At 32.9% G+C, this 19,519-nt stretch overlaps 1 long non-coding RNA gene across 1 annotated transcript; it reads right to left on the reverse strand.

The window, feature by feature from the left end:
- Positions 1–15,747: 15,747 nt before the first annotated feature.
- On the reverse strand, positions 15,748–18,195 carry LOC133187319 (uncharacterized). Its single transcript, XR_009721169.1, has 3 exons — positions 18,014–18,195; positions 16,853–16,921; positions 15,748–16,259 (listed from the first exon to the last, which is right to left on the reverse strand). It is a non-coding gene; the product is annotated as an uncharacterized LOC133187319 (long non-coding RNA).
- Positions 18,196–19,519: the final 1,324 nt, after the last annotated feature.

A 19,519-nucleotide genomic window follows, 5' to 3' on the forward strand; every position in this document is an offset into this window, starting at 1 on the left:
TATATATTATGATGTTCACATCATATGTTGCATAATTAGGGGCCATAAGGGGCCAGAATGCTAAATCTTTGACGCTTTATATCTCAAAAGTGGGAAATATTTTGATAAGCAATATTGAACAAAAGTTATTCAAAATTATGTTCTAAACAATATGCAACCTTTTGATTTTTGCTAAACGTCCCCATTAAGGAGTTGAAGGGCCGGTCCCTAAATACTTCCTTTGCAAATATCTCAGAAACGAAGAAAAATTTCTTAGTAGTTGTTGAACAAATAGTGTTCAAAATCATGAGAGCTTTAAGGTGATATCAAGGAAAAGGGTCTGACCCATTAAATAAGGGGCTGAGAGGGGCCGAAAGTATACAATCAATAACTCTTTAATGATCAATATTTTGTAATATATTACTGAAGCGAAATAGTACATCTTCACACACTTTATCTAAATAACATGATGTTGATATCATATATTACGCAGTAAGAGGTCTTTAAGGGGCCAGATTGCATAATCTTTGGCGCAATATATCTCGAAAAGGAAGAATATTTTGATAAACAGTATTGAACAAAAGACGATCTAAATAATATTCTGAACAATATGCACTCTTTCAATTTTTGCTGCATAATGGCAACATGTCCACTATCATCACTGAAAATTTCAGCGCTCTAGCTTAAGCCGTTTTTGAGTTCCATCGCAGACAAGGAGGTCCTCTAAATTTTGATAAAAGGGCGATAACTTCCGACCGGAAGTAAATATCCCTTAACGGAATTGCCGGAATTAACTTCAGATATCAATGCATCTACCACGAAAATTTGAATAAAATCGAACGAGCCATCTCCAAGAAATCGTCTGCACAAATTTTGTAAGAAGAAAAAAGAATAAAAATAAAAATAATAATAAAGGTAAAAAAGAAACCGAAGAATAATAGAAGGGTCTTCCGCTGAAGACGGAAGACCCTAATAAAGGTAAAAAAGAAACCGAAGAATAATAGAAGGGTCTTCCGCTGAAGACGGAAGACCCTAATAAGAAGCTTGAAAAAGAAACATAAGAATAATAGAAGGGTCTTCCGCTGAAGACGGAAGACCCTAATAAAGGTAAAAAAGAAACCGAAGAATAATAGAAGGGTCTTCCGCTGAAGACGGAAGACCCTAATAATAAAAGTGAAAAGGAAACAATAGAATAATAGAAGGGTCTTCCGTTGGAGACGGAAGACCCTAATAAGAGAATGGCGTGTAAGGTTCACGTCAAAACATGGCTGACGCAAAACAATTCCTGAATTTTCCCCTTCAATTCGAGCATTTCTGTATTGGATAGGGTGGTGTTTGTTTATGAGATGATAAACTATGTGTAAGCTTTCTTAGTTTAGCGGAATCATGAACATTTTCGGCGTGATGAATAATTTGTTTACAGTAGTGATGAGGCTTTCGCGCACCTGCAGGAGCGGATCCAAGGATTTACGAATTTAATAAAAACAATGAAAATGAACTTCTAATACTTATATATATTATTTAATGAAATTATTAATATGCAAGTAATAGATATACAAGAAAATGCAAAGGAATGCAGCTGACAATCGCTACTTTCTAAAGATGAATTAATTCTAAATAAAATAATTATAAATTCTTTAGACGAAACAGAAGAAGATTGAATGGTAGCAAAATATCAAATCACATCAGGGGAACTGAATTTTATTAATGACACTCTTAAGAAGTTCCTTAATAGTTGTATATTTTATATCTGCTTATACCACCTGGCTGCTTCGAGGGGGGGGGGGGGGCTTGAACATGAACATGTAAATTACCATTATTTTGTAGAAAGAATTAAGCCTTATTATTTTGCAAAACTTCGAGAAGAGTTGCTTGTGATATGAAGGTCAAGGTCATTTTATTTATAATCCAAAACATAAAAGCGACATTTGCATTCATTACAATAAAAGAGGGGGGGGGGGGTCTGTAAAGATGACAATGTCTTCTACAGTTGACAAAATAAAAGAGGGGTGAATAAAATGCGCACACATGATATATATCATAGTCAATCATTTTTATTTAATATAAACTTGTTTCCATGGCAACAGGAAGATTTTTTCTGGCCTAACTCAATCACCAGAGAAGTGTTACCTCTACACTTCATCCTAAGCGAATGAGGCCTGAGCAGTCCCCGTAAACTATATATACGACAAAAAAATCAATATTTTGTAGTGTTTAAGAAACGTTGGTCCTACGTTTTCAGAAATTCTAAGATATTTAAAGATATTTAATTTCTTCTTAATCAAATCAAGAAACTGGCAATACGTAAAATCTTCAAAGAGGGGCCTTTACATACCCTGTGAATATTACAGAAAAAAGAAGTTAGAAAGACGAAGAAATTGAAAAAGTCGACTTTTAAATCCACTTTCTGTGACGACCGGAAGTATTGACGACGGAAAAAATATTCATGGTGACATCTACAAGTCAATATCTATGATATCTGACAGAGTTAACTTTCATATCTTAAGCTGTTCTGGAGAAATGGAGCGGACAAAGGTCCTTTACAAAATTTCGTCTATGCAATAATATTAAGAATACTAGAAACTCATTACTAGTAATGAGAAGGTCTTCCGTTATACTACTTCCTGTTTGCATAAACATGTCTTCTCCAACGTCGGTATTAGTCTAAAACTTGTATAGAAACAAAGTAACTTAAAAATTACTTTTTTGCTTCGTTTCCTGTCACGACCGGAAGTAATGACGACACACGATTTTTACACGATGCAAATGAACTGATGACTGACTATAAGTCCTGAAAGTTTTAGACTTCAGTCTATTACTGTTGCCGAACAATTGTAAGAACAAATTCTAATTTTGAGGACAGGAAAACACACGACCGGAAGTGAACTGAATAAAAATCTCTGAATTTTCTCTTGACTTTTGCAGTATCTACAGCATATGTAAAAAACATTTCAAATACTTAAATATAAGTGATATTTATGAGAAAGTTAAACATCGAAATAACGTAGTTTATCTCTTAAAACCGGAAGTTTAAAGTTTTTCTTTCCAGTGAAATCTAACATATTTAAAAACAACAAAAGAGAAGCAATAAAGTGATGCAAGTTTTTATTCTAAAAAGAAAAATTGAAATTTTCGATTTCTTTGATCACTTACTGTTACGACCGGAAGTGACGGCTGACGCTTTTAACCCTATGTTTTTTGCCTTCTCACCGAGTTTTATTACTCCTATAAGTTTGGTGTCTTACTCTCATGCCGTTTCCGAGATCTCGCTGAAATAACTTCTCATTTTGAGGACAAGAAAACAAGCGACCGGAAGTGAATTTTAGTAGGATATTTCACGTCACTCTAGACATCTGCAGTCTCAATAACATATATAAAAATCATTTAAAGAACTCTTTCTATAAGCGATATGTTGGGGAAAATCCAAAACCCCTATTATGTAGTTTTTCTCTTATAACCGGAAGTTGTTGCTTTTTGTTTCCGGTGGGACCAACACATATCGTAACTGTGAAAAAGATACAATTATGTGATGCAAGTCTTATTCCAAAAGAGAAAAGTTGAAATTTTTGATTTATTTGATCACTTCCTGTGACGACCGGAAGTGACGACTGACGATCTTAACCCAAATGGTTTTGTCTACTCCTCAAGGTCTAATACTCCTATCAGTTTGGTGTCTAAATCTCTTACAGTTTCTGAGATCTCACTCGGACAAGTTCTCATTTTGCGGACATTTATACACGCGACCGGAAGTGAATTTTACAAAGATATTTGACGTTACTCTAGACATTTGCAGTTTTGATAACATATTCAAAAATCAGTTCATATACGTTATCTATAAAAAATATTTATGGGAAAGTAAAATACTCAAATTATGCAGTATTTCGCTTATAGCCGGAAGTCGACGTTTTTGTTTCCGGTGGGACCAACATATTTCGAATCTACAAATAAGATGCAACAATGTGATGAAAGAAAAAATCAAAAAAGAAAAGTTTAAAATTTCGACTTCTTTGATCACTTCCTGTGACGAGCGGAAGTGACGGCTGACGCTCTTAACCCAAATGGTTTTGCCTACTCCTCAAGATCTATTAACCGTATAATTTTGGTGTCTTAATCTCTTACCGTTTTTGAGATATGACTGGGACAAAATATTTTTGAAAAAAACGGAAATCGGACATATCTGACGACCGGAAGTGAATTTTGAAAAAATGAAAAAAAAAAAGCCTGGGGATATTTTCATTCTCGATCATCCCTGAAAATTTCAAGAAAATCCGTTCAGCCATCTCTGAGAAATCGCCCGGAAAAGAAAAGGGGGAAAAAAATAATAATAATAAAAAGAAACAGTAGAATCACTATAAGGTCTTCCGTCTGAAACGGAAGACCTTAATAAGAAACAATAGAATCACTATAAGGTCTTCCGTGGAGACGGAAGACCTTAACTAGAAACTCATTGCGAGCAATGAGAGGTCTTCCGTCCGATTCTGAAAATAAAACGAAAATTCAAGCTGAAAAAGTGATAAAAGAAATTCAGACACTCTGGAGATTTAACCCTAGTCGTCAGAGTGAAAATCCAACGTGTTAACCATTAACCATTCACTATTTTACTTCACTTCCTGTCACGACCGGAAGTAACGGCGATACAAGATTTTCTCACGATTCAAATAAACTGATGACTGACTATCAGTCCTGAAAGTTTTAGACTTCAGTCGTTTACTGTTGCCGAGCAATATTGTGGAAACAAATTCTAATTTTGAGGACAGGTAAACACGCGACCGGAAGTGAATTTTATAAAAATCTCTGACTTTTCTCTAGACATTTGCATTATCTACAAAATGCATAAAAACATTTCAAGTACTTTATCGTTTAGCAATATTTATGAAAAAGTTAAATATCGAAATAAAGTAGTTTATCACCTAAAACCGGAAGTTGACGTTTTTGTTTCTGGTGGGATCTAACATATTTCAAAACAGCGAGAGAGATGCAATGAAGTGATGCAAACTTTGCTTTAAAAAAGAAAATTTATTTTTTAAAATTTCTTTGATCACTTCCTGTGACAACCGGAAGTTACGACTGACGCGTTTCACCAAAATGTTTTTGTCTACTCCTCAAGGTCTGTTACTTATAAAAGTTTGGTGTCTTAATCTCTTACCTGTTTTTGAGATCTGGCTCAGACAATTTCTCATTTTGAGGACAGAAAAACACGTGACCGGAAGTTAATTTTTGAAAGATACTTGAGGTTTCTCTAGACATTTGCAATCTGAATAACATATTTCAAATTCATTTCAAATACTTTATCTTCAAAAGATATTAATGGGAAAGAAAAATACTCAAATAATGTAGTTTTTCTCTTATAACCGGAAGTTGTCGTTTTTGTTTCCGGTAGGACCAAATCTTTCGAATCTACGAAGAAAATGCAATAAAGTGATGCAATTTTTGATTAAAAAAAGAAAAGTTGAATTTTTTTATTTATTTTATCACTTCCTGTGACGACCGGAAATGACGACTGACGCTCTGAACCCAAATGTTTTTGCCTAGATCTTAAGGTATGTTGCTCATATAAGTTTGGTGTCTTAGTCTCTAACCGTTTCCGAGATCTTGCTCAGACAACTTCTCATTTTGAGGACAGAAAAACACGCGACCGGAAGTGAATTTTACAAAGATATTTGACCTTACTCTAGACATTTGCAGTCTGAATAACATATTTAAAATTCATTTCAAATACTTTATCAACAAAAGACATTAATGGGAAAGAAAAAGTACTCAAATTATGTAGTTTTTCTCTTATAACCGGAAGTTGACGTTTTTGTTTCCGGTGGGACCAACATATTTCGAAACTACACAAAAGATGCAATAATGTGATATAGGAATTAATTCAAAAAAGGAAAGTTGAAATTTTACGATTTCTTTGATTACTTCCGTACACGACCGGAAGTGCCGACGACGAACGAAAAGGCGATTTCACAAATTAAAATGTCACGTTCTATGCTCTCCAATAAGTCTCCAGTTCATATCTTTAACCGTTCTTGAGAACATTCGCGGACAACATTCCATTTAAAAATCAGGAAATTGCCCGTAACTTGGAACCAGAATGGAATTTTCCAAATTTTCCTTGTGATGAACAAACTTCATACAATGACTAATTTTTCCTGAAAGTTTCACGTAAAACCACTGAATAGTTTTCGAGAAAACGCCTGCACAAAATTTGGTCAAAAAAATAATAATAATAACTAGAAACTCATTGCGAGCAATGAGAGGTCTTCCGTCCGATTCTGAAAATAAAAACGAAAATTCAAGATGAAAAAGTGATAAAAGAAATTCAGACACTCTGAAGATTTAACACTGGTCGTCAGCGTGAAAATCCAACGTGCTAAACATTAACCATTCACTTTTTGCATCACCTCCTGTTACCACCGGAAGTAACGGTGACACACGATTTTCATACGATGCAAATAAACTGATGAAGGACTATCATTCCTGAAAGTTTCACACTTCAGTCGTATATTGTTGCCGAGCAATTGTGAGAACAAATTCTAATTTTGAGGACAGGAAAACACGCGACCGGAAGTGAATTTTATAAACAATCTCTAACGTGTCTCTAGACATTTGCAGTATCTACAACATGTATTAAAACATTTCAATTCTTTTTCTATAAGCGATATTTATAAGAAATATCAAAATAACGTATTTTTTCTCCTAAAACCGGAAGTTGACGTTTTTGTTTCCGGAGGAGTCTAACATATTTCAAAACAGCGAAAGAGATGCAATAAGGTGATGCAAGTTTTAATTTAAACAAAAAAAGTTGATTTTTTTTATTTCTTTGATTACTTCCTGTGACGACCGGAAGTGACGACTGACAGTTTAACCCAAAGGATTTTGCCTACTCTTCAAGGTCTATTGTTCATATAAGTTTGTTGTCTTAATCTCTTACCATTTCTGAGATCTCGCTCAGATATTTTCTCATTTTGAGGAGAGAAAAACACGCGACCGGAAGTGAATTTTGCAAAGGTATTTGACGTTACTCTGGACATTTGCAATCTGAATAACACATCTAAAAATCATTTCAAATACTTTACCTATAAAAGATATTTATGGGAAAGTAAAATACTTAAATTATGTAGTTTTTCTCTTATAACCGGAAGTTGTCGTTTTTGTTTCCGGTGGGACCAACATATTTCGAAACTGCGAAAGAGTTGCAACGATGTGATGCAAGATTTGATTTAAAAAAAGAAAAGTTGAAATTTTCGATTTCTTTGAACACTTCCGGTGACGACCGGAAGTACTGACGACGAAAACCAAGGTAATTTCGAACATCTAGAAGTCATGGTCTATCATCTCTAACAAGTCTCCAGTTCATATCTTTAGCCGTTTCTTAGATCCTTCGAGGACAAAATTTCATTTTAAAATCAGGAAATTGTCCATAACTTGGCACTGGAACCGAATTTACCAAAAAACGGAATTTTTATAAAATTCATATAAAGACCTTTTATCCCTGAAAATTTCAAAGAAATTCATTGAATAGTTTTCGAGAAATCGCGTGCACAAAATTTTGTCTAAAAAAAAAAAAAGAATAATAATAATAATAATAATAAGAAACAATAGAATCACTATAAGGTCTTCCGTGGAGACGGAAGACCTTAATAATAACTAGACTCTTGTTGCCATGGCAACAAAAAAGTCTTCCGTTCTTCTAAATCTGTGAGAATTTGCTTTTTTTTCTGTGTAAAAAACATACATATCATATTTACTGTGAAAGAAAAAAAAACTGGAAAAAATGTCCTTTCAGTACTTAAGGTACTTTGATTTTCATTATCAATCTTGTATAATACATTTGGCACCTATAAGAAATATACGTATATCATTACCAATTTAAAAAAAAAATTGTTTGCAATCATTTCCAAGACAAACAAACAGACGAACGAACACCGTACTATCATTAATTTCACTGTGTATATGTTTTGGCATAATTGTGATGGTGTTATAAAAAAATATAATGAATTAAGTTAGTATCACATTAAACGTAAAGTCACTGAGTTTTGTAAAGTTATAATATCAAGATTTGACAGCATACCTATAAGACAGATTATTCTTTAGCAATCGATTGATTGATTGATTATACGTATGTTGTTTAACATCCCTCTCCAGAATTTTTCATTCACATGGAGATGCCACCACTCGCCGGTGGAGACTGCAAATTTTTGTCCTATACTTTGGCACTTATATTATCGCCATTGAGCAGTGAGGAATCTTTTTTATGCCAGCACCTTCTGCGACAAGGGACCTCGATTTATACGATCTCATCCAAAGGACCGGTCTCCACGTCCCACAATCGAAGTCCATAATACCGAGATATTTTATTTTTTATTTTATTCTATTCTTTCACAAGTTTGTTGCATCAAATTTATGCAAAGATCATACTTCAAGATCATTTCGAACTCAGGCTACTTAATTGCAGTGCATACAGCGTCAAGTGATTTTGATTGACAGGTCAACACACGTGCACTTCGTGTGACACTTTTTAAGCTGAAAAATATACAGGATGTGACCATGACTGACTATGAAATCAGAAAACATCTAATAAAGAATGGGTGTGACCGATATAGAACTAATTTTTGGTCTATGTAAATGGATAGGAGGATCGGGATTAAGAGGGAATCTCTCTCTCTCCCTCTCTCTCTCTTTCTCTCTCTCAGACGAAAATTGAACATTTCATAATGACAAATCTACCATTATAGAATATGAAATTCTGTATACATGTAAATGGTAATTATATTCACATGTTCCAGATTTAAATCTACAACGAATATATAATTCAAATGCCTAGCTGCACGAACGTCTCCAAATATTAATCAAGACGGGGGGGGGGGGGGAGGCTTCAAAGAAATTAGATAGTTTTTATGTTTTATGAATTATAAGGAAAAGGACGGACGTCAGTTGCATGTACATAATTATATATTGTGTTCATTCAGGTATACTTATCCCACATATCAAGAGACCTGTGCAATTTTTTTATCATGGTTTTTTTTCAAAAGAAAAATATAGCGTACTATTATTTCACACAGAATCGCGTTTTCACATATTTTTTTTTAACTCTTTGAGTATTTCACAAGAATCCAAGAATCGTCTTTTCACATCTTTTATAATTCCTTGGGTATATAGAGTATAGATCATGTGTCATAAATAATTTAACTTTTTATCAAATATACATGTAATAACCAAATCTAATCTATAGATTGATTTTCTTTCTTTTAAGTGGCAGATATCAATTTATTTATAAAGGCTTTAAAACAGTACTGTATTACAATTTTCTATCGCTCAATTCCTTTTTGAGTGTATGTAATATTTTTTTAATATCGAAAATAAAACTCGGAAATCGGGATAATTTCGCATTCAAATCATAGAGAATACTAGAAACTCATTGCGAGCAATGAGAGGTCTTCCGTCCGATTCTGAAAATAAAAACGAAAATTCAAGCTGAAAAAGAGATAAAAGAAATTCAGACACTCTGTAAATTTAACCCTTGTCGTCAGCGTGAAAATCCAACTTGCTAACGTTAACCATTCATTTTTTATATCACTATCGGTCACGACCGGAAGTACCAGAAGTAACGGCTATACAAGATTTTCTCACGATTCATATAACTGATGACTGACCATCAGTCTTGAAAGTTTTAGACTTCAGTCGTTTACTGTTGCCGAGCAATATTGTGAGATCAAATTCTAATTTTGAGGACAGGTAAACAAGAGACCGGAAGTGAATTTTATAAAAATCTTTGACTTTTCTCTAGACATTTGCAATATATACAACATACATAAAGTCATTTCAAGTACTTTATCGATGAGCAATATTTATGAGAAAGTTAAATATCAAAGTAAAGTAGTTTATCTCCTAAAACCGGAAGTTGACGTTTTTGTTTCCGGTGGAATCTAACATATTTCTAAACAGCGAAAGAGATGCAATAAAGTGATGCAAGCATTAATTTAAAAAAGAAAAGTTAATTTTTTTTTAGATTTCTTTGATCACTTACTGTGACAAGCGGAAGTGACGACTGACGCGTTTAACCCAAATGGTTTTGCCTACTCCTCAAGGTCTATTACTTATAAAAGTTTGGTGTTTTAATCTTTTACCTAGTTTTGAGATCTCGCTCAGACAACTTCACATTTTGAGGACAGGAAAACATGCGACCGGAAGTGAATTTTTGAAAGATATTTACGATTACTCTAGACATTTGCAGTCTGAATAACATATTTAAAATTCATTTCAAATACTTTTTCTAGAAAAAAATATTGATGGAAAAGTAAAATACTCAAATTATGTAGTTTTTCTCTTATAACCGGAAGTTGTCGCTTTTGTTTCCGGTGAGACCAAGATCTTTCGAATCTGCAAAAAAGATGCAATAAAGTGATGCAATTTTTAATTAAAAAAAGAAAAGTTGAAATTTTCGATTTCTTTGATCACTTCCTGTGACGACCGGAAGTGACGGCTGACGCTCTGAACCCAAATGGTTTCGCCTACATCTTAAGGTCTGTTGCTCATATAAGTTTGGTGTCTTAATCTCTCACCGTTTCCGAGATCTTGCTCAGACAACTTCTCATTTTGAGGACAGAAAAACACGCGACCGGAAGTGAATTTTACAAAGATATTTGATGTTACTCTAGATATCTGCAGTTTGAATAACATATTTAAAATTCATTTCAAAAACTTTATCTACAAAGGATGTTAATGGGAAAGAAAAATACTAAAATTATGTAGTTTTTCTCTTATAACCGGAAGTTGTCGTTTTTGTTTCCGGTGGGACCAACATATTTCGAAACTACAAAAGAGATGCAATAATGTGATGTAAGTATTGATTTAAAAAAAGAAAGTTGAAATTTTATGATTTCTTTGATCACTTCCGTAAACGACCGGAAGTGCCGACGACGAACGAAAATGTGATTCCACAAATTTAGAAGTCACGTTCTATGCTCTCCAATAAGTCTCCAGTTCATATCTTTAGTCATTCTTGAGAACATTCGAGGACAAAATTTCGTTTTAAAATCAGGAAATTGCCCGTAACTTGGAACCAAAATGGAATTTTCCAAATTTTCCTTGTGATGAAACAAGTTCATACAATGACTAATTTTTCCTGAAAGTTTCACGAAAAACCACTGAATAGTTTTCGAGAAAACGCCTGCACAAAATTTGGTCAAAAAAAAAATAATAATAATAATAATAATAATAATAATAATAAGAAACAGTAGAATCACTATAAGGTCTTCCGTGAAAACGAAAGACCTTAATAATAAGAAACAGTAGAATCACTATAAGGTCTTCCGTGAAAACGGAAGACCTTAATAATTATAAGAAGAAGACTAGAAACCTTGTTGCCATGGCAACAAGAAGGTCTTCCGTCCCTTCTCTGTCTTCAAAGAAGTTGATTCCTCTTTAAACAACATGTTATGTTGTGCATTCCCTGTCACACCTTCATACAAAAAATAGTTCCTTCGCCATGCGCTCAGCACTTTGAAGTGAAAGTTGAGGATATTTTGGATGAGACCTTAAAAACCGAGGCCCCGTGTCACGGCAGGTGTTGGCACGATAAAGATCCCTCACTGCTCAATGGCCCTAAGTGCCGAGTAAAAGTCTAAAGGACAAGATAGGCTACCCCTTTTTGGCCCATGGTTTGGGGTGTCTTTTAGAATTATACAACAGGTTATCAATGAAAACCTCTTGTCACCCTTGCCATAAAATGAGTATTTGTTCTAAGTTATGGGTTACACAGAGGTCACAGGAAGGTCAGAAAATACGTTAATTTCCGAATTTTCTCATTTTTGTGCAAATTTTCATCGATTTTACAGCACATTTTGTTTCAGAAAACATAGAGCACAAGCTTGCCTATCTACCAAATTGATATATTTCATACACTAGTATCAGATGCATCTTATGTATAAAAATCTCAGATAGGCAAGCTTGTGCTCTATGTTTCCCGAAGTGAAAAGTATCTCAAATTTGACGAAATTTAACCAGAATTGAGGAAATTCAGGAAAATGTCCTACTTCTGCAACCTCTTGTGGCCTCCGTGTAAGCTTTGAATCAAAATTAGTGCTGGTTTTAAAACAAGCATCATTTTAAGTTCTTAACTACAAACTATCACAATTTTAACTGTGTTCTGATTTTTACACCAAATAAGGGGCTAGAATGGGCCTTTACCATACCTTGTCCTTTGATGCCCTTCACCGGTGGTCACGTCTCTATATAAGTGAAAAATTCTCGAATGGGACTTAAACAACATACAATCAATCAATCAATCATACATAAAATATGATTAAACGTTTATATTTTGAAAATATTGCAAGACTGGAACGAAAAAAATACGAGATATCATTTTAAGGAGGGGGAGGACCTATGTTCCAAAACATCTTTGTGTGAATTTTTTTAAACTTTGAGATTCTCACACTTAATTGTACAAAATATAAAATTATTTTAAATATTTTTTTTTTAATTTAAGACCTACATGTATCTACACTATTTTGTTTTATTTTACCCGATTTCATGCATTTCAGGTTACCCCCCCCCCCCCTCCCTGAGTCAGCACCACACACGCATAACAAAATGATTGAACACTTTACGTGAAAACATATTTTTTCACATACTGTTTCAAGTATACAGATTTTTATGTGTTTCATTGTGTTAATACACTGTATACCATTAATTAACCATACCTTTATCCTCTAAGTCGCTTTGAGCTCTTAATTATGGCGGATCTTGCTCTAAACTAAATGTCATTGAAGTTCCCTCTCATTTGAAATTGCTATTTTTATTCAATCAAGATGAGAAAATAATAAATTCTACTTTCAAAATATAATTTGACAAATCTCCGATTTGTGATTCAATTGCATAGGTACCTAGCTACATTAACATTTTTACCTTATTTTGTCATATCACACACATATGCACATTAATTAGTGCAAAATTCAACTGCAAACTCTTTATGAAGGAGGAAAAAGACACAGTACCATTGTGAAGTCAAACACCATTGCTCTGACGTTGAACGACATACCCCCCCCCCCCTTAAAGATAAAATATTTCATTTGAGCCCAAACAACAGTGTAAAAAAAATCGGACATTCTGGGGATTGAATAGTGCAAAATTTAACTGCAAACTCTTTATGAAGGAGTAAAAAGACACAGTGCCATTGTGAAGTCAAACACCATTGATCTGACGTTGAACGACATAGCACCCCCCCCCCTTTAAATATAAATAAAGTATTACATTTGAGCCCAAACAATAGTGTGAAAAAATTTGGACATTCTGGGGATTGAATACGAGTTGTCCGCGTGAAAATTCAACATGCTTACCATTATGCTATCAAAGACCATCGTATCAAAGTAGCAAGCAATAAATATCTAGAGTACGGGTTAATCCATTTTTGAATAAATTACATATTTAGCATTCTGATAAAATTCTCTATTTAACCTATAAATATCATAAAAAAATAATGAAAAACAAAAAAGTTTTAAAAATTACCCTTTTTAAATCACTTCCTGTGACGACCGGAAGTGGCGACGACACACGAAATGTTTCCATCACACATCTACAAATCACCTTCTATCATACCTGAAAGTTTCAGACTCCTACCTTTAACAGTTACCGAGAACATTCACGGACTAGATTTTTAGTGGAAAAAGTGAAAAATCGTAATAATTCCTGACCGGAAGTGAATTTTTCCAAACTTTTTCAATATTTCAAAATGGCATGAGATAACACATCACTCCTGAAAATTTGGCTGAAAATGATTGAGTAGTTTTTGAGATATCGCGATTTGAAAAGGTCAGAAAAATAAAAATGAAAAATAATAAGAATAATAAGAATAATAACTAGAGCAAAGCTCGTTGCAAAGCAACGAGTAGGTCTTCCGTCCGATTTTCAGAAGCACTGCTTGTAAGATGGATAAATGAAAGTAAAGTATTCGTTAAAAAGAAGGCCTCCAGACCAAAAATTATGTTGATCTGTATTTAGTTTTTTTATGATTTTTATGCTGATTTTTGTTAAATAAGGCAAATCAAGACTACTTCCGGTTTGACCGGAAGTGACCCCAATCGACAGAAAATTGGGTCAAAAGTCTTGTTTGAATTCCATCATTTGATTTTATGTTGATATCTGCAGAAATACGTCATTTATAGTTACTTCCGGTTTAGCCGAAGTTGACAAAAGAGACGATACTCGACAGGAAATACAATCAGACGTCCTCTGTGACATGCATAATTCAAATCAATACAGTGCTGCTATCCAATAAGATGACAATCTCATCCTATCCTATCGTGAATCCTGCATCCACAATCCTATCCTGTGATTTCAGTCTAATCCTATCCTATCCTATTGCTCTCAGTTTTTTTTTTTAAATATTAAAGAGTTAATTTGACAAAATGAAAAAAAAATATAAAATGACCATCAAATAAAAATCAGTTATAGCTATGTAATTAATTTAAATGTAATAAATTTTAATGGAGAAAAAATAATCGAGATCGACATCCATTAATTTCCGACACCTCTCACGAATTAATTTGCGAGTAACCAGTTAAAATGTAAACAAAAGGATTGTAATAAAACGTAAGCAAGTATTGATCTAGCAATGAAGAAATTGGAACTTCGGAAGAATTAAAGAAAAAAATATAGTTAAACTTTATTTGTGTTTAATTTTACATACTAACAATGATTGGGAGACGTCAAGGTATTTGTGATTTCTTTTTGAATTTGTTCTCTACGAAAAGTAAATGGAGTTAAAATTAGAGAGAGAAAAAGGGGGAAACAATAAAGATTGCAGATACTTTTCTAATGTTATGATAAAGTAGACAAAAGGAACAAAATTTAAACTCTTTATAAGAATCAGACCACGAATACCAAATCTTTCATGCGGGGCAGGTACACTGAATTATAACCATACCCATTGAAGAAACAATTTCTCTATCATGTCTATACATACTAAATAATGACAAAAGTATGATTTGTTTTATGTTTTAACAAGTGTATGTTTCATCTGTTCATGTAAAATTTATGCAAAACTTTATTTTTCCCTTAACTGGGCATCACAAAAATAACATATAGATCTAACTGCACCTATATCAGCTGTATATTAGATTTTACTTTAGACGTAAATCTTTATAAGAACTTCAAGATATGACAAGACCATAAACCGAAAACAGACAAGTCAAAATTTAGATCTAGAATATGTTGACTTTCATTTATTAAATAAGTTAAAATTGTCTTATTATATTCAATTTTAAATGTATGATAAAAATTTGTTTTATATTTATTATTAAAGTTATTTTTGTTTGAAATGTTCAGTTCATCATTTGTTTGTATGTGAATATTTTACAAACATGCAACATTTTCATCATGTTTGCTATTAAATAAAATCAAGATATTCAAAATGTTAAAATTTCTTATTTCACTTCAGTTTGTTCTCAATTTATGGTCAGTTCAGTGCCATACAAGTGTATCTTAATTAAAAAAAAATATTTATGTGTGACAATTTAATCAATTTATGTTTAACAGAAAACATTTTCCTAAATCTTCATAGTCAGACAGGTTGACAGCAATAATTTTTGTAGTCAGCTCACACATATTCCTTAGATCTTATAAAACATGCATAAGAGTCCACAGTTGTTACAGTATTTATAACCCAAATTTAAGTAAATCTTGTTTTTGACCTTGACATTTGATCTTGAATGTTATTCAGTGTCTAAATGAGGAATAAAAATAATTGACCAAGTTCACAATATTTATTCAGGGTAATTCCTTTTTTTCAGTGAATATAAATATAATTATATATATTGGACCAAATACATATTATCTACAATTTATATTTACAATGTATAACAACTGAATGTTCATTATCATGAGACAAATTCATTAAAAGTGTCCATGTAAAGTATACATGTATTTCAATGCCAAGCTCAAAGATACATGTACATCTAGTTTGTTTAAATTGAAGTTTATCAATGACTTATTACAATTGTATAATGTTTTACATGCATATTATTTGGTCTGCTTTTCCGTCGCTCAAATTGAATTTCAAATGTCAAAGTAGTTGTCAGAGAGATGGTCATAAAGTAACCGAACAGTTTCACAAATGTCATCAATGCACAGAAAACAAATACATCACATACTGATCTCCTTAATAAAGAACACCTTCATTTCAGACTCTAGGGGGCTCTTGGACACTGATTTGAAAATCTTTCATTATTTATTCCAGCAGCAGATGAGATGAAGTGCAATTTGTACAGCTGCAAATTTGCAGGATTGTCCTGAAGAAAAAAACACACACCATTATATGCATGTAGATTGTAAATTTTGTCATATACATTAAAACTGTATTTGATTGTGATTATCTTTCTCATTTCATGTACAATTGTCTTAATTTCACCTTTTTCTCTCCCAGAGTATTATAAATGCATTAATTTTAAAGAAATCAAGCAAAATCAAATCTTATACTGCAACTTCATAGTCATAACTCATATCTTAATTAAACAATCATAATTTACATAATTTACTTGTAGATTATAATTCATTTCATCTTGTCGACTTGCTAACTAACTAGTATGAGTACATGTTTGGATGTTTTTTTCTCTCTATTTTCTGCTTTTATTAATCTATTTAATATGTTTGTTAATTTCTTTTCATTTATTGCTCGAAATTTGAATATAAAAAAAATGAAGATACATATAACATGACCATGATGACCAGAACAATTATATATTAATTTCAGTTTTACTGTCAACATTTTAAAAAGAAGAAAAATCACTTATTCATAAAATCTGCAGACACTTCATCTCAACTTAGATAATGATTTTTACGTATTTTAATGATACATGTAAACAAAAAAAAAATCTAATCATACCTACTTCTAAAGGTTAAATCCTTTATATTGTGATGACTGATGAGGGCAGGCAAAATTGGGTACCATTCTCTAGAATGAAGAAGAATAATAAATGATTAATTTATTTACATGTTTTATGTTTAACTCACAATAGGTCATACATACAATGTACATGCAAGTGCTGAGTGAGCTTATTATACGCAGTCAGTACATTTAGCTACGTAGCTAAAATTACCTACCATAGCTTTATTTACTTACCTCAGGCAGCTTTATTTAGCTATTTCAAGGCGACTTTTCACAATTTTGCTTTTTATTTTAAAAAGACAAAAAGTCGCCATAAAATATCTACTAATATTTATTCTAGGTATCATTTAAAAAGCAATCCGAGGCAGAGATAGTTTTAACATTGCTGCGTTTGATCACTTTTAAAATATGTATTCCCATTGTTTGAGTAACTGTACACACCTTGTGTGCGATGAGGCTGGATAAGTATGATTACTTCACATTGTGCTCATGTTAACCAAAACTGGTTTTCTTTGTTATTACACTCAAGAAGTAACTGTTAGGTCACAAATTAACTGTTGTATATAGCCCCAAAACTTTTAGAACTTTGATTGCAATTGCGCAAAAAAAAAAAGACACATCTCCAAGATTGATTTTTTCATGAATTGTTTTCAGATGATTTCAAAGTTGAAAATTATCACTGCATCAAAGTGCAGTTTTCTGCACTTTCTGGGAAAAATTCTTATTTAAGAAATAAGTTTGATTTTGTAGCTAAATAAAGCTACTTCAGGTAGGTAAATAAAGCTATGTAGGTAATTCAAGCTATGTAGCTAAATCTAGTGATTGTACCAGACCTGACAGTAGCATAAGAAATGATCATGAGGATTCTGCATTTAATTATTTTAAATTGCAATTAGATAAGAAAAAATATTATTTAACCACAGTAGGGAAATGATTATATAGCAATAACAAAGTGAAAAAGGTGTAATACATCTGATCATGTGACAAAGTATTTAACCCCCCTACCCGTCTCCTTTCTACACAACCTCTTTTTTCCGCATCCGATTTCTGTGTATATTACAATAGAATAAAATTTTAATAGTTCAAGTCATTAAAACATTGCTTAAAGGGAGAGATATGTATAAACATGCACACATTTACAGTGTGTAGTATACTTACATGGTCTTGCACCTAACAACTGCGATTATGATCTGTTATAGTCCGCCGCTGACGGTTCAAGTGGAATTATCAAGACATACAGAGCACATTTAACAGAGAAACATGTTACTGAACTGTAACACAAGTAGGAATCGAGTTAATCATCCAAACATGCTGAAGAAATACGATCTTTTGATGTCCGATCTCTTCTTTGTTTACATGCGAAACTTCTTCCGGTGATCGTTCACGGTTAGATCGTACGCCATATTACTCGAAGGTAACAGAATAAATGTGTGTTAAGAAAAAAAAAATGTTTATTTTCTTTTGTGATTTTATAAATATTTCTTTTGTAAACGTTCTATGTCCTTTTGCGTTTCTGTAATTTATTTTGAAATATGAATTAACCTTTACTCCAATCTGAAGGCTGTAGGATACAGGATAGGATAGGGTTGGATTAACTACTATATGTTTCTATCGTGAATCCTCAATCCTGAATCCTATCCAATCCAATCCCATGTCAACTTGTGGGATAGCAGCACTGTACCAATATCTGTGAAAATAAGCTATTCTCTACTACTTCCTGTTTGGCCGGAAGTGACGTCATTTGACGCATTTTGATGATCTCGCAAGCTGCTACTTGTCATGTTGAACAACTTTGCTTCTTTGAAGTATTACAAATTCTAAATACTTTTTGAGATATCAGGAAAAATATTTTGGCCCCTTTAGATTCCTTATTTTAGGGGCCAGCCCTTTTTTCGAGATATCATTTAAAAGATCTTATAATTCTGCACAAATTTTGTTATATATGTTTTAACAAAATATTTCCGAGTAAAAAGATATAGTACAGAAAGTGTTCGAAATTTTGAAACTTTCGATACTACTTTTTTCAGGCCATAGCGAGCGTCGACGTGTGGCACTTCCGGTGAAAGTTAACTACGTATTACAGATCTACAAATATTGCTCTGTCTTCCCTAAAAGTTTCACGTTCCTGTGATGAGCGGTTTCTTAGAAAACCTGCGGACAAACTGACCCTCCAAAAATCACTAAATCGCAAAAATCTTGGGACCGGAAGTGACGTCATCAAAATAAAAAAATATGTATCAAGATTTTTTAATGTTCTATCAGACCTGAGAGTTTCATGAAAATCGAGCGAACCGTTTTCGAGAAATTGCGTGCACAAAATCGGTAAGAAAAAAAATAATAAGAAAAACAGTGGAAAAGAAACCGAAGAATAACAAGAAGGTCTTCCGCTGAAGACGGAAGACCTTAATAATAATAAGAAACAGTAGAATCACTATAAGGTCTTCCGTGAAGACGGAAGACCTTAAAGAAGAAGAAACAGAGTAAAAACAATATGTTCCCAAACTTCGTTTGGGGAACATAAATATCATTTTCTATTGTACTCAAGGTGCATTACACAGCAGACTATGTAAATCCATTTGTCCCTTTAGAGTAATGAGTAGACATGCATCGAGTTAAAGATTAATTGATGAGTTCAGTGTGGGAAGCTGTTAGAGCATCTCTGAT

The sequence above is a fragment of the Saccostrea echinata genome, unplaced genomic scaffold, assembly GCF_033153115.1.
Source record: "Saccostrea echinata isolate AGI-Se365-2 ecotype Australia unplaced genomic scaffold, CSIRO_AGI_Sech_v1 ptg000014l, whole genome shotgun sequence".
In the NCBI taxonomy this organism is placed as follows: Eukaryota; Metazoa; Mollusca; class Bivalvia; order Ostreida; family Ostreidae; genus Saccostrea; species Saccostrea echinata.